The sequence below is a fragment of the Lynx rufus genome, unplaced genomic scaffold, assembly GCF_022079265.1.
Source record: "Lynx rufus isolate CCGP_SWC_20201006 ecotype Redwood Valley unplaced genomic scaffold, mLynRuf1.p SCAF_7, whole genome shotgun sequence".
NCBI lineage: Eukaryota > Metazoa > Chordata > Mammalia > Carnivora > Felidae > Lynx > Lynx rufus.
The window spans coordinates 56,079,417-56,093,923 of NW_025814889.1; the positions used below are offsets into that span (position 1 = coordinate 56,079,417).

The 14,507-nt window shown below is 37.8% G+C and overlaps 1 long non-coding RNA gene across 1 annotated transcript in view; it reads left to right on the top strand.

Moving 5' to 3' along the window:
• Positions 1-13,278, top strand: part of LOC124501315 (uncharacterized) — a 41,707-nt gene extending 28,429 nt beyond the window's left edge. The window contains exon 3 of the long non-coding RNA XR_006959734.1: positions 12,602-13,278. This is a non-coding gene — a long non-coding RNA (uncharacterized LOC124501315). The remainder of the gene's footprint in view (positions 1-12,601) is intronic.
• The last annotated feature ends 1,229 nt before the right edge of the window (positions 13,279-14,507 follow it).

Below are 14,507 nucleotides of genomic sequence, written 5' to 3' on the forward strand. Positions count from 1 at the left end.
TGTGAGGGAGAATCTATGCCCGTCCCCTCCCTAGCTTTCTGATTGCTAGCAATCTTTGGCATTTAGAAACATCACCCCAGTCTCTTTCCTTATCTTCACACGATATTCTCCTTGTGTGCATGCCTGTGTCCAGATTTACCCTTTTTATAAGGACACTAGTCGTATTAGATTAGGGGTCCACCCCACTTCAGTATGACCTCATCTTAACTAATTTTTTTTAATTTTATCTATTTATTTTGAGAGAGAGAGAAAGACAGAGGGAGAGTGAGAGAGAATTCCAAGCAGGCTCCACACTCAGTGCAGAGTTCCACTGGGGCTCAGTCTTAACTGTGAGAACATGACCTGAGCCAAAACATAGAGTCAGATACTCGATTGACTGACTCACCCAGGTGCCTCTCATCTTAGCTAATTAAATCTGCAAAACTCTAATCCAAATAAGAATACATTCTGAGGTACTGGAGGCTAAGACTTCAATATATATGAATTTTGGAGAGGAATACAACATAATTCAACCTGTAACATGCATATTTAATGAAAAATTAAGTACTATATTACCATTGATGATGGAAGTGTAACTTACATAATGTGTTTGCCACTATTTACATTCACCATGGGGGCCATAGTGATAGTAATGACTATCGAAAATCCAGAAGACACTAATCAGTTTAAGAAGCATTGGCATCTACTTCAAAAGTAAGTACTTTTTTTTTAAAGCCTATGCTGACAGACAAAAATTTAACATGAGCAAATGTAGAAAGCCCATTTACTTATCACTATGTGATGCATTAGATCAAATGACTGTTTCAATTAATTTCACTTATTTTTTATTGGATCCTTTTCTGTGCACTTATGAAAAGTGGAACAATAGTTATTAATGTGCTGTATCAAATAGCAGAACAAGAACTTTACAAACAGTTAAATGATGCCTGTTTCGTAAAAAAAGTTTTTATATATTTATTTGGGAGAGAGAGAGTACAATCAGGGGAGAGCCAGAGAGAGAGAGAGAGAGAGAGAGAGAGAGAGAGAGAGAATCCCAAGCAGGGTCCACAGTGACAGCATGAAGCCTGATGTGGGGCTTGAACTCATGAACTGTGAGATCATGACCTGAGCGAAACCAAGAATTGGACACTTAACCGACTGAGTCACCCAGATGCCCCAAATGATGCTTGTTTTTATGCCAGTGTTATCAGATGCTTCAAACAGAAAATTCATTCATCTCAATAATGTTTTTTTTTTTTTCATCTAATTCATGGAATCAAAGTTAAGCTTTTGGAAGGTCATTCTGTCTAAGGTGTAACATCTGAGCATATGACATTGTGAAGACTATTGTAAATTTCATTTACAAATTTCAACATTGAAACCTAATTTTTCGAAGATTATGCAACTACAAATGCTGATGAGTCACAACATCATGGTAAAAACAATGATCCAAGCCCCTCCCCCAGTCATGCTCTGTCTCTCTGTCTCTCTCTCTCTCTCTTTTTCTCTCTCTGTCAATGTGGGGCTCTCTCTCAAAAGTAAATAAAAATTTTAAAAAATTTTTAATAAATAACTAAATAAAGTTTATTTATTTTTAAGTAATTTCTGTTCTCAATGTGGGACTCGAGCTCACAACCCCAAGATCAAGAGTTATATGCTCTACCGACTGAGCCAGCCAGGTGCCCCTGTACAGCCATTTTAGATTATTTGGCAGTTTCTTATAAAGTGAAATATACCTTTAACATATAATTTAACAATCTCACTCCTAGATGTTTACCCAAATGAAATGAAAACTTGTGGCCATACACAGACTTCTATATGAATATTTATAGCTTTATTTTAATCACCCCAAATTGGAAACAACTCAGTGTCTATCAGCTAGTAAATAGAAAATAATTATGGTACATTTAATGGTACATCCATATGATGAAATACGACTTAGCAACAAAAGGAAACATATTTGTGCAATCCCTATCAAAATGACACTAGCATTCTTAACAGAGCTAGAACAATCAATCCTAAAATGTGTATGGAACCAAAAAACACTCTGAATAGCCAAAGCAATCCTGAAAAAGAAAACTGAAGCCGGAGGCATCACCATTCTGGACTTCAAGCTGTATTACAAAGCTGTAATCTTCAAGACAGTATGGTACTGGCACAAAAACAGACATTCAGATCAATGAAAAGAATAGAGAACCCAGAAATAGACCCACAAAGCTATGGCCAACTAATCTTTGACAAAACAGGAAAGAATATCCAATGGAAAAAAAGACAGTCTTTTCAGTAAATGGTGTTGGGAAAACTGGACAGCGACATGCAGAACAAACCTGGACCACCTTCTTACACCATACACAAAAATAAACTCAAAATGGATGAAAGACCTAAAGGTAAGACAGGAAGCTATCAAAATCCTAGAGGAGAAAACAGGCAACAACCTATTTGACCTCTCCTACAGCAACTTCTTACTTGACATATCTCCAGAGACAAGGGAAACAAAAGCAAAAATGAACTATTGGGACCTCATAAAAATAAAAAGCTTCTGCACAGCAAAGGAAACAATCAGCAAAACTACAAGGCAACCGATGGAACGGGAGAGGATATTTGCAAACGACATATCAAATAAAGGGTTAGTATACAAAATCTATAAAGAATTTATCAAGCTCAACACCCAAAACCAAATAATCTAGGGAAGAAATGGGCAAAAGACATGAATAGACACTTTTCCGAAGAAGACATCCAGATAGGTAACAGACACATGAAAAAATGTTCAGCATCACTCATCATCAGGGAAATACAAGTCAAAACCACAATGAGATACCACCTCACACCTGTCAGAATAGCAAACTTGAACATTCATGCAGCAACAGATGTTGGCAAGGATGTGGAGAAAGAGGAACCCTTTTACATTTCTGGTGAGCATGCAAACTGGTGCAGCCACTCTGGAAAACAGTATGGAGTTTCCTAAAAAAATTAAAAATAGATCTACCCTATGACCCAGCAATTGCACTACCAGGTATTTACCCAAAGGACAAAAATGCTTATTTGAAGGAGCACATGCACCCCAATATTTATAGCAGCACTATCAACAATAGCCGAAGTATGGAAGGAGCCCAAATGTCCACTGACTGATGAATGGATAAAGAAGATGTAGTATGTATATACACAATGGAATATTACTCAGCAATCAGAAAGAATGAAATCTTGCCATTTGCAACAACACGGATGGAATGAGAAGGTATTATGCTAAGTGAAACAAGTCAGTCAGAGAAAGAAAAATATCATATGATTCCATTAGTATGTGGAATTTAAGATCCAAAACAGATGAACACAAGGGGTGGTAAGCAACAATAGTGTACAGAGAGGAAGACGAATGATAAGAGATTCTTAAATACAGAGAACAAACTGAGGGTTGCTGGAGGGGTTTTGGGTGGGGAGGATGGGCTAAATGGGTGAGGGGCATTAAGGAGGGCACTTGTTGGGATGAGCACTGGGTATTATATGGAAGTGATGAATCACTAAATTCTATTCCTGAAGTCATTATTACATACTATGTTAATTAACTTGGATTTAAATTAAAAACAATACACATTTTTTTAAAAAAGAAAACATATTTGTTTATCCATTCACCCTTTGATGGACATTTGGGCTGGATCCAGCTTAGAACAATTAAAAATAAACTTGCTATAAATATTCAGGATCAAGTCCTTATGTAGGTGTATGTTTTCATTTCCTTGGATAAATACCAAAGAGTGGAATTGTTGGTTTGTGCTATAAGGGTATTTTTAATTTCATTTTTTTTTAAATGCTGAACTGTTTTCCAAAAGGGTCACTCCAGAAATCTTTGAATCAAGTTCCTTCATATTCTCTCCAACACATGACGTTGTCAGTTTTTTTGTTTTTTTGTTTTTTTGTTTTTTTCATTTTAACTACTGCAATGGATGGGCAGTAGTATCTTATTTTGGTTTTAATTTACATTTCCCTGATGACTTATGATGTTGAACTTTTTTTTTCATGTTCACTTTTAAAAAACAGACTCTTTCTTTCTTTCTTTCTTTCTTTCTTTCTTTCTTTCTTTCTTTCTTTCTTTCTTTCTAGAAAACTTTTATGTTCACAGCCTTCCCTGGATTCTCTGCATCCTCCCCTGATCTCTTACATACTGATTTTCTAAGGCTTTGTCCTGGGCCTTCTTTTCTCTACAGTCTCTTTTCTCTTCAGTCTTGTCAGATCAAGTCCCTTTACTCTTTGGGCTTCAGATACCATCCAGATGCTAATGATTTTATAGTATTTAATAGTAGTAACAGTGAATAGTTAATAAACAAAATGTCATATTTCTACTACATTATGATACTTTTGAAACAGGAAGAGTGTCTCAGAGTCCTCACATTGCCTAGCAAAGGATAGGTAGACATCCAATTAATGCATAAAGTTAAATGCTGTATGCTTCCTTCCTTCAATACGTGACTTTGTGTTATATTTAAAAAGAGATACAATTGATCCAAGGAAATAAACAATAGATATAGACATATATATGTCTCTCTATATATACATAAAAAGACTTCAGATAGAATGTTCAGTGAAAGATCTAGGAGGTGATAGCTCTTGAACATGGGCTTAAGGGGAAGTGCAATTTGAATAGGCAAAACAAGGGGTGCCTGGGTGGCTCAGTAGGTTGAGCATCCGACTTTGGCTCAGGTCATGATCTTGTGGTTCATGAGTTCGAGCCCCGCGTGGGGCTCTGTGCTAACAGCTCGGAGCTCAGAGCTTAGAGCCTGCTTCAGATTCTGTATCTCCCCCTCTCTCTGCCCCTCCCCCACTCATGCTCTGTCTGCCTGTCTCTCTGTCAAAAATAAATAAACATTAAAAAAAATTTTAAATGAATAGGCAAAACAGATAGAACAGCATATTCCTGGTGTAAGGGGTGCTGTGAGTGTGTTAGGTATTAGGGAACAGTGTCTATGTGATAAATACAATAATACTTCACCTCTGAATTATAGAGATCTTTCACATCCACTTGGTTCAGCTAAATTACAACATGACTTGGTCTGGTTGGCACAGTAAGCTGTACTATCTCCATTTTACAGATGAGTGAGAGCGAAGTAACATGGCAGGTAAAAGGCAGAGCCAGGACTAGAAACCTCTCTTTAGCCTTCTTTCTAAAACTACTTATCACTCTGGGGCATTTGTAGAAACTGAAGTCCATATACTTTGATTTTTTTTCCAGCTCAAGATAGGTTTACTCTTGAAAACCTTGCATTAAAAATAAAGGCAAGTTGTTGGGGGAATGGGTTAAGTGGGTGACGGTGTGGTAGGGACCCCTCCCTAAAGAAAAAAAAAAAAACAACAACAACCCAAAGACAACCTGACTATACGCTTATGTGACAACATCCCTCAAGACCTTGTAACATGAGACCACTTAATCAGACTACATGTTTGTGTGTTACCATGTATGGGAGACAAAGTAGTAGAAAATATATAAAAAACTATGCCACATGGCATTTGGGGCTCAATTCTTTGGGTACGAACCCAACTGAGCAGTGCTGGCATGAATAAAGTGGCTTCCTGGAAAGAAAAGCCTAGGTTTTTTGTGTGACTCTGTGTGAGAATCCTGCTACAATGGGCATTAAGGAGGGTGCTTTTGGGAATGAGCACTGGGTGCTATATGTAAGTGATGAATCACTAAAATCTACTCCTGAAACCAATACTACATTGTATGTTAACTACCTAGAATTTAAATTAAAAAAAAAAAAGAAAAGAAAAGAAATATTGAGATAGGACCGTGTGTTTCAACAGCAAAAATAAATAAGATAAAAATAAAAATAAAGATTCAAAATTAAAAAAGGCAAGTTAATCACATAAATGAAATGGGATTATACAGTGCAAAAACATAATTTGCAGCAATAGCCACTTTTATTCCAAAGATATTTTTCAGATCTTTCATAATTTGCTGATAGGAATGACAATTTCTAACTTAATTATTTTAGGTATCTTTCTAAGCTTCTTATATTCCATTTATACCCAATTGTGACTGCAGGGCTATTTCTTACACTTCCATTGTATTTGACCAGGATAAAGTTTCAAATTAATTTTCTCTATAGCTGCGTGTGAAACAGATGTAGAGTAATAGCACTGACTCAGCACATAAATAGTAGAACTTAAAGAGGGTAAAAGTGAATTCCACAGTGGTCATCTGTCATGGTTAAGGAATAAGATTTATTTGGGAAATAAAAATGAAGGGTCAGCAAAAGGAGATGTGTAAACTTCAGGCCCCACAAAAACCTACATCCAGCCCTTCCTAGAGATCTTGGAATCTACCTCATTTGCTGAGGGGTGCCTTGGGCTCAGTTGGGTGAGCAGCCGACTCTTGATTTTGGCTCAGGTCATGATCTCAGGGTCATGGGAGCCTGCTTGAGATTCTCTCTCTCTCTCTCTCTCTCTCTCTCTCTCTCTCTCTCTCTCTCTTTCTCTCCCCCCCTCCCCCCCCACCTCTCTCCCCAACTCATGCTCTCTCTCTCTTAAATAAAAAATAGAGTCATGAAGACAATCTGTAAAATATTAAATATTTCAAACTCCTTAAAACATTAAAATATAAAACATTCAAATATACCAAAGACAAACAGCTTATTCCCAAACATACCATAAAAATATTAATACTATGATTTTGGTTTGCTTCATCATCTTAATATGTATTTCTTAATAGAATTCTGCATTCTTGTCAAGGAAAGACAATTCCTATATGTTATACATTTGTCACAATTTGGTCTACGACTTACTTTTACTGTAAGATATCATTGATATCAAGTCTGTTAGGAAGGGAGGAGAGGGGAAAGTAGAAAAATAGCCCTGCCTACCTTAAATTGGTAGATGCTACCAGTATTTACAGAAATATTCTGAAAATTACTGACAGGCTAAGATAATTTAAGTCGTCTTGAAACACATTGTCATTCAACCCCTGCATACAGCCCGGCACATAATAGATTATCAGTGAATAATTGTTGTATAAATTAGTGTTTAAGTTATTGTATAAATGAATAATCTTGTTTTACTCTTCTTAAAGGTGTTAGAAATTTGGCAGCAGAATATTTATTTTTATAGCCCACCCTGATCTCAAATTCGGCATGTTTGAAGCTGCAATTATAAATCATTGTTTCCCTAAATGTGTTCCACCATCCCCAAAATGTTCTCCTGTATCCTGTTTTCATTAATTATTGTTGCATAATAAACCACTCCAATAATTAGTGTTTTTTAAAAACAGTCATTTATTTGTTCATGATTCCGCAGTTTTTTGGAGGGCTCAGTGGCAATGGGTTCTCTGTTCATATAGTGTCAGGTGAAGTCGTTGGTGTATCTGGGAGCTAAGCCAGGCTAAAATATTCCAGACTGCCGTCCTCATACATCTGGGGTCTTGGCATGGAGTGTGGAAGCCAGAATTTCTCACTTGAAGCCCCTGGTCTCTTACTACTCAGTAGTCTAGTCCAAGCTTATTTACGTGGTAGCTGGATCCCTTCAAAGCAGAAGCTTCTGAAGGTTTGTGTTTGGGTGTTCTAGAATGTCCCTTCTAACACATTCTGTAAATCAAAACAAGCCACAATCTAGTTCAAGTTCAGGGAGGGAGCAGGGAGGAGAATTGGATTCTACTTTTGATTGGTGGAGTGACATGCACATGCAAAGTTAGGAGGGATTGTTGGCAGCTGTCTTTAGCTGTCTTCCCACAGTCTATCATCTAGAATTTATCTTCCACTCATATGCAAAATACATTAATCTACCCCACTCCCCCCAGATTTCATCCCGTTACTTTGCTAGCCCAAAATCCAAGATCTTGTCATCTGTACTAAATCCAGATGAGGATGAGACTGCTCAGGTTCAGTTAACCTTGATCTGGAGATCTGCAAGTTAAAAACACCTGTCTCCCCACTGCCCATCCTGACATGGGTGAGAAAAGGATAGAGCAACTGCAAGAGAAACTCATGTCCTGAAAGCAGGAAACATAAGACCACATAGTAGTCATGGTCCATTTCTGAAACCTGGCCAGCATACGTGGCCATGCTCCAAACTCCAGACATGGGTCCTAGTTCCGTTCTCCGGGAATTTTCTGAATTCACTGTTCTATTGATTCTTGGTTTTGGACTCTTTGGGATCTTTGCTCTGCCTAAGTTATCATTTTTTTGTTTACATAAGTAATTCTCACAGCCTGCTTTTTTCCATTAGAAGTTTAGGGTCTAGAGGCTTCTTTCAAAGTGAACTGTCTTTGTTCCTTGGTACAAGAAGATGATGCTTTTGCTGGGGCAGTTCTTTTAATGACTTTGGAAGTTTTATATAAATCATTCTGAGGTTCACTCTGTGCTTCAAAAGCCATATTGATAGTTGTTTCCAAGACAGCCATCTCTCTTCTTGGGGCACATTAGGCTACCGTGGGACGATGTCCTTAGGATTCTTAGAAACCTTCCCATGGAACTCTATGGGTTTGTATAACACTTCCTTAAGTCACTCTGAAATCTTAACAGAAGTTCTTACAGCTGCACCATTGACTTGATCATGACTGCATTTTACTGGCAGAGCTCTGAATTTTAACTTTGCCCTGAGAATATCTCTTGCCTTGAGACATTTTTGCCTGCTGGGAAGACTGTCATAGACTGTATATGTCCTCTAAATTCCACTTGAAAATTGAACAATCCCTTTTTACCCTCACCTTTCTCTTTTATACTTTATCATATGTTTTTGCTAAAAGAGACCGATTGACAATTTTAATGTTCTGTCTGGAAATCTGCATAAACAGATCTATAGGTTTACTGAATACTTTTTCTCTTCCAAGCTACTACAGTTAGCAGACTTGCTAATTGTTCTGCTACTACACCCATACATACATGGTTCCCCTTCCAATCTCCAATAAATTTTATTTTTGCTATTTCTCTTATCTTTATTGATGAGATAAAGGCTGCTTTTCCGGCCTCCCCCAATAGTCTCCTTGTATCTGTCCATTCTCTGTCCACCACCCAGTCCAAAAGCTAACGCTGCATATCTTATGCTTTTTGTTGTAACTGAATTCCATACTCAGTACCAATTTCTCTATGAGTTCTCTATTACTGGCTCCCAAACTATCCCCAAACTTAATGGCTTAACACAATTATTTATAATTTCTCATGATTCTTTGAGTTGGCTAGGCTCAACTGAATAGCAAATCTGTTAACATGGTATTTGTTGACTAGGATTACTCTTATGGCTACATTCAGCTGGGAGCTCAGATGAAGCTGAAACGTTCAAGATGACCCCTTGAAGGAAAGGTCCATAACTGTACAGCATAACTGCACAATATAACTTTTGCTATAGTCCATTGGTCAAAACAAGTCACAAGGCAATATGGATGAGAGGAGCAGCGTGTGTTGTAAGAAGAATTGTTGACAGTCATCTGTGGAGTTTAAGATACTGCACTCAATTTCAATTATGTGGGAGTTTTTTCTCCATACCAAGCAAATCTCTGACACCAGCTGGGTGTCCTACAGTTTAACTCAACTCAGTTCAATTCTGACCCTATCCACCTGCAGTTAGCATCCGATCCCACAGTATAAGGGCTTTGTCCCACAAAACTACTCCCACCCAGTTCAGATATCAATCACAAGTGCAGGTTGTCACCTGTGCTTCTGACCAGCAATAAATCTGAGGTTCCCATGACCCCCTTTCTCATCTCAGGTTCAATTAATTTGATAAAGTAGCTCACAAAACCCAGGGAAACATGTTTACCAGTTTATTAAGTGGTGTGATGAAAGATACAGATGAAAAGCCAGATGAAGAGATATTATAGTGCAAGGTATGGAAGCATCCTGAACACAGGAGCTTCTGCCTCTGGGGAACTGGGGTATGTGTATGTGAACACCGACCCTGGAAGCACTCTGAACCCCATACTATAGGGATTTTCTGGAGGCTTCCTCATGTACTAACGATCATTTATTAACTCCATTTCCAGCCTCTCTCTGCTGAGGTATGGGGTGTGGGGCTACAAATTCCAAACTTCTAATCATAGCTTGGTCTTTCTGGTTATCAGCCTACCTCTAGGGCCATCCAGGAGTCCACCTAGAGTTGCCCCATTAGAACAAAAGAGTCTCTTAGGAATTTACAAGAGTTTCAGGAGCTCTGTGCCAGGAATGTGACAAAGACCAGATATGTACTTTTTATTTTAAATCACAATATCATAAATTATTTCTCAGACCCCCCACAGCTCTTTGGCTTTTGTTGATTGTACTGTTCAAGAAGTCACATTAGGCTTGCATACAAAAATATCTTGGATTTATCCATCTCTTAAATTGAATCCAATTATTTATCCAATTATTTTGTTAATCGTTTCTGCAAAATAGCTATTAAATATGTTCTTTTATTTCTATTCTCCTAGCTTCCACTCTAGTTTAGATCATAGATCCCTCTAGTTATGAGCAAAAAATCAAATTGCATGACAAAAATCTATAAACGCTCAGTATATAAAACCTTCTTCTATAACTAAAATAACACAATTTGACATATTTAATGATATTTGTGGTAGTTACTGTGCCTAGAGATTGGGAATCATAAAAGGAAAGCAGCCCACACAAATAGCTGTAATTTATCATATACAATAAAAAATAAAATTTTATTATTTTCCTCTTTTGTTGATTCTTCATCTTTCTCAGCAGTAACAATGTTTGTGATTTTTTTTGTGTGTGATATCTTGTAGCATTTCATCACTATTCATCACACCCACTGCAATGGGTCCTCCATATTACTTCCTGATAGTTGATCTTTTGGGGGTACTATCCCATCTTCAATCATGGCCAGAGTTTAGCTGTTCTTTGTCCTACCCTTGGGAATCTCTTCTTTCTATCCTTTTCCGTGCCTTTTCTCCTAGGAATCTTGATGTAATACCTTAATGCTCCACAAAAAAATTCACTTCATTTCCCTTCTAACTTGGCTTAGACTCTATTTTCCTGTGCTACTGACTTGGGGCTTGGCCATGTGACTTGCTTTAAACCAACAGAATATGATGTAATAGGAAATTACGTGAGCACAGGCTTTTCATGTGCCTGCAAAGTTTATCTTGTTTCCTTGTGCTGTGGTGATTTGACCTGAGTGGCTGCTGTAGAAACGTGGAGCACACCTGAACCCTAACCTGCAACATAGAACTTGGAACCCAGAGTCTAGAAATAAGAATCTTGCCTAGAATAGTAAAGGAGCAAGCAACCTACAGATCCTTAAGAGAAAAATGAATGCTTGTAGTTGTAAATTTCTTTCTTTCTTTCTTTCTTTCTTTCTTTCTTTCTTTCTTTCTTTCTTTCTTTCTTAAAGGTAATCTCTACACCTAACATGGTGCTCAAACTCACAACCCCAACATCAGAGTTGCATACTCTTGCAACTGAGCCAGCCAGTCATCCCTATTTATTTATTTTTGAATGCTTGTAGTTTTAAACCACTGAGTTTGGAGTGGTGTATTCTGAAGCATTATTGCAGAAATAGCTGATTAAAACATTTGAGCAGTTACTCTCTTTTCCCCTGGTCATAATCCATGAGTTTTGGGACCAAAGAGTTTGAGACTCCAGAACCTTTGTGCCTAGAAAGTTGTATATCAGTGGTTTGAGGTGAATACATAACACCAATGCTGCAGGATTGGAGAACTGGAGCACCAGGATAAAGCACCGGAAGGGGGAGATGGCATTTAATAATGACACTCAGATCTCTGACATGTGGACATCTCAGGGGTAGGGAATATGAAAGGATTGTGGGCTGGGATTAAAGAGAATACCAGTTCTGAGACTGTTGTATAGTACACTTCCAATATTTCCAATTGAAAATATTAATTAACTGATCTCTCTCCCTTGAGGGCAGACACCATGTCCATCTTAATTATATGTCCCCAGCACATATTGACTACTCAATAAATATTGGTAGAATCTTGAATATCTTGAAAAATTGAACAGAAAGCCAAGATGTCAAATGTGGCCTAAAATGGGCATACATAGTCCCAGAATACCTTGTAATCCACCCCTTTGTATTTAAAGTCGCTAAGACCTATATCTGTTCAGCAATAGTATTAGGTTTAATTTAATATTAGGTTCGAGCAAAAGATCCACTTAATAAAATGGAAAAAACCCAAGTCTTCTCCCTTCCTGTCTTTGTATTAATTAGATATAAAAACCTTTAAATCCACAAGTAGAAATAAAAAGTCTAGATAAACACAGACATTACTTAGATGCAAAGGAGGTTTGTTCAAAGTTGAAAAGGTCTGTCACCAAACTAAGAGATGCATATTACAGAAAAACTAGCTATACAAAACTTTTTATTATCATTATTATTTTTTTTTATTTTAAGTAGGCTCCACACCCAATGTGGGGCTTGAACCCATGACCCTGAGATCAAGAGTCACATGCTGTATCAAAACTGAGCCAGCCTGGCACACCTATGAAAATGTTTTTTCAATGATAAGGAAAATTTAAATATGGAAAGGATATTAGATATTACAGAATTATTGTTAATTTTCTTAAGAGTGATAATGTAGTTATACTGTGGAATGTCCTTATTTCTTCGGAGATACATGCTGAAGTATATACGGGTGAAGTTTCATGATATCTGTAACTTACATTCAAATTGTTTAAAAATATTGTAGAGGGCAAGATGGAGTCACTTACATCAAGCAGTGACTCATGTCAGGCAACCAAGAGCGTTGCAGCTAAGACCAGATAATGCTGAAACCGGCACAGACTGATGATGCCCAGAACTGACAACCAGCAGAACCTGAAGAGGCCTCGAAAGGCCCAAGGCTGATTAAACTCCTTCAAAAAGGGGTGACTTTTGCAGCAAACTGTCAGACTCTCCAGACACTAACCCTTTCCCATCTGACCACACTGAAAAGGCGACTTGTGCCAAAGCTCTGGCTGACTGGTCTCTGAGCATAACAGAGATCCTCCACTGCTAGCATATAATTAGCAGTATGCACGGAGAGCTAACCAGACCAGACTGAGGCCTCATCTCTACTATGCATTCATAGATGGACTTTGAGTTGGGTTTCTCAACTTCTCACCTCTTGCTGTATCTTGTTTGTAGTGTGCTTTACTTTGTGTGATATGTATGAAACCAAGTTAAATGTGTAACAAAATGGCATTGAGTTTGGAATCTTGGACCTGCTTTACAATTATGTTAGCCTTGTTTTGTGATTGAATAAAGCTAACACTGTGGAAAGACACAACTCATGTCTGTGCACTCATAATGTGCTTGTGACAAACATATATGTAAATAAAATAAAGAGAGATTAAGCAAATGTTAACAATTAAACATTTTTTAATCTACGTGGAGGGTGTATAGGTATTGTATTATTTTTTCACCTTTCCTGTATGTTTGAAAATTTTCAAAATAAAAATGGAAATAAAGGCTGAAAGATGCAGGTTCATCAAATGGGAGAGAAAAGGAGAGGATGTTTTAAAAATGGATAGAAATGAGACTGTCGTAGGGGTATCTGGGTGGCTCAGTCAGTTAAGCGTCCAACTCTTGATTTTGGCTCAGGTCATGATCTCACAGTTGTGAGATTGAGCCCTGTGTGGGGCTCTGCACTGGGCATGTAGCCTGCTTAAGGTTCTCTCTCTCCCTCTTCCTCTGCCCCTCCCCCCCACACATGCATGCTCTCTCTCTTAAAAGAAAAAGTTAAGGGGCACCTGGGTGGCTCAGTCGGTTAAGCGGCAGACTTCGGCTCGGGTCATGATCTTGTGGTCCGTGAGTTCGAGCCCCGCGTCAGGCTCTGTGCTGACAGCTCAGAGCCTGAAGCCTGTTTCAGATTCTGTGTCTCCCTCTCTCTGACCCTCCCCCGTTCATGCTCTGTCTCTCTCTGTCTCAAAAATAAATAAACGTTAAAAAAAAATTAAAAAAAAAAGAAAAAGTTAAATTAAAAAGAAAAAGAAATGAGAATGTTGTAAAGACAGAAATAAATTTTACCTAATTCACAACTTTGTGGTGAGCTAATTCCTTGTTTGCAATTTATTTGTTTTTGTTTTTGTTTTTTGTATTCCCTGTTTGCAATTTAAAAATATATTTCATCTAACTAAAACATATAAAAATGCTGAAAATACTTATCAAGTTTATACATTAGGAAATGCTCATGGAAACCCACTGTCTGATATATCTGTTCATAAGTTAAAACTTGTAAAAATTGCAGTGCTTGGGTGGTTCAGTCAGTCGAGCATCTGACTTCCGCTCCGGTCATGATCTCATAGTTGGTGAGTTCCAGCAGCTCATGGGGCTCTGTGCTGACAGCTCAAGCCTACATCAGATTCTGTCTCCCTCTCTCTCTGCCCCTCCCCCACTCATGCTCTGTCTCTCAAAAAATAAACGTTAAAAAAAATTGTAGAAATTATTTTTTCTTATAAGAGCATGAAGGAGATTGCCAGTTGCTAATTTATTATGTAATACAGTTATATTTGGAAATGTGGCTGCCAGTTAAAGACTGCTTCCCAGCTTATGTTGTAGCTACATACCACCATTGATTATGTCCTATTGAGCAGAAGTATTATATGCCACATTCA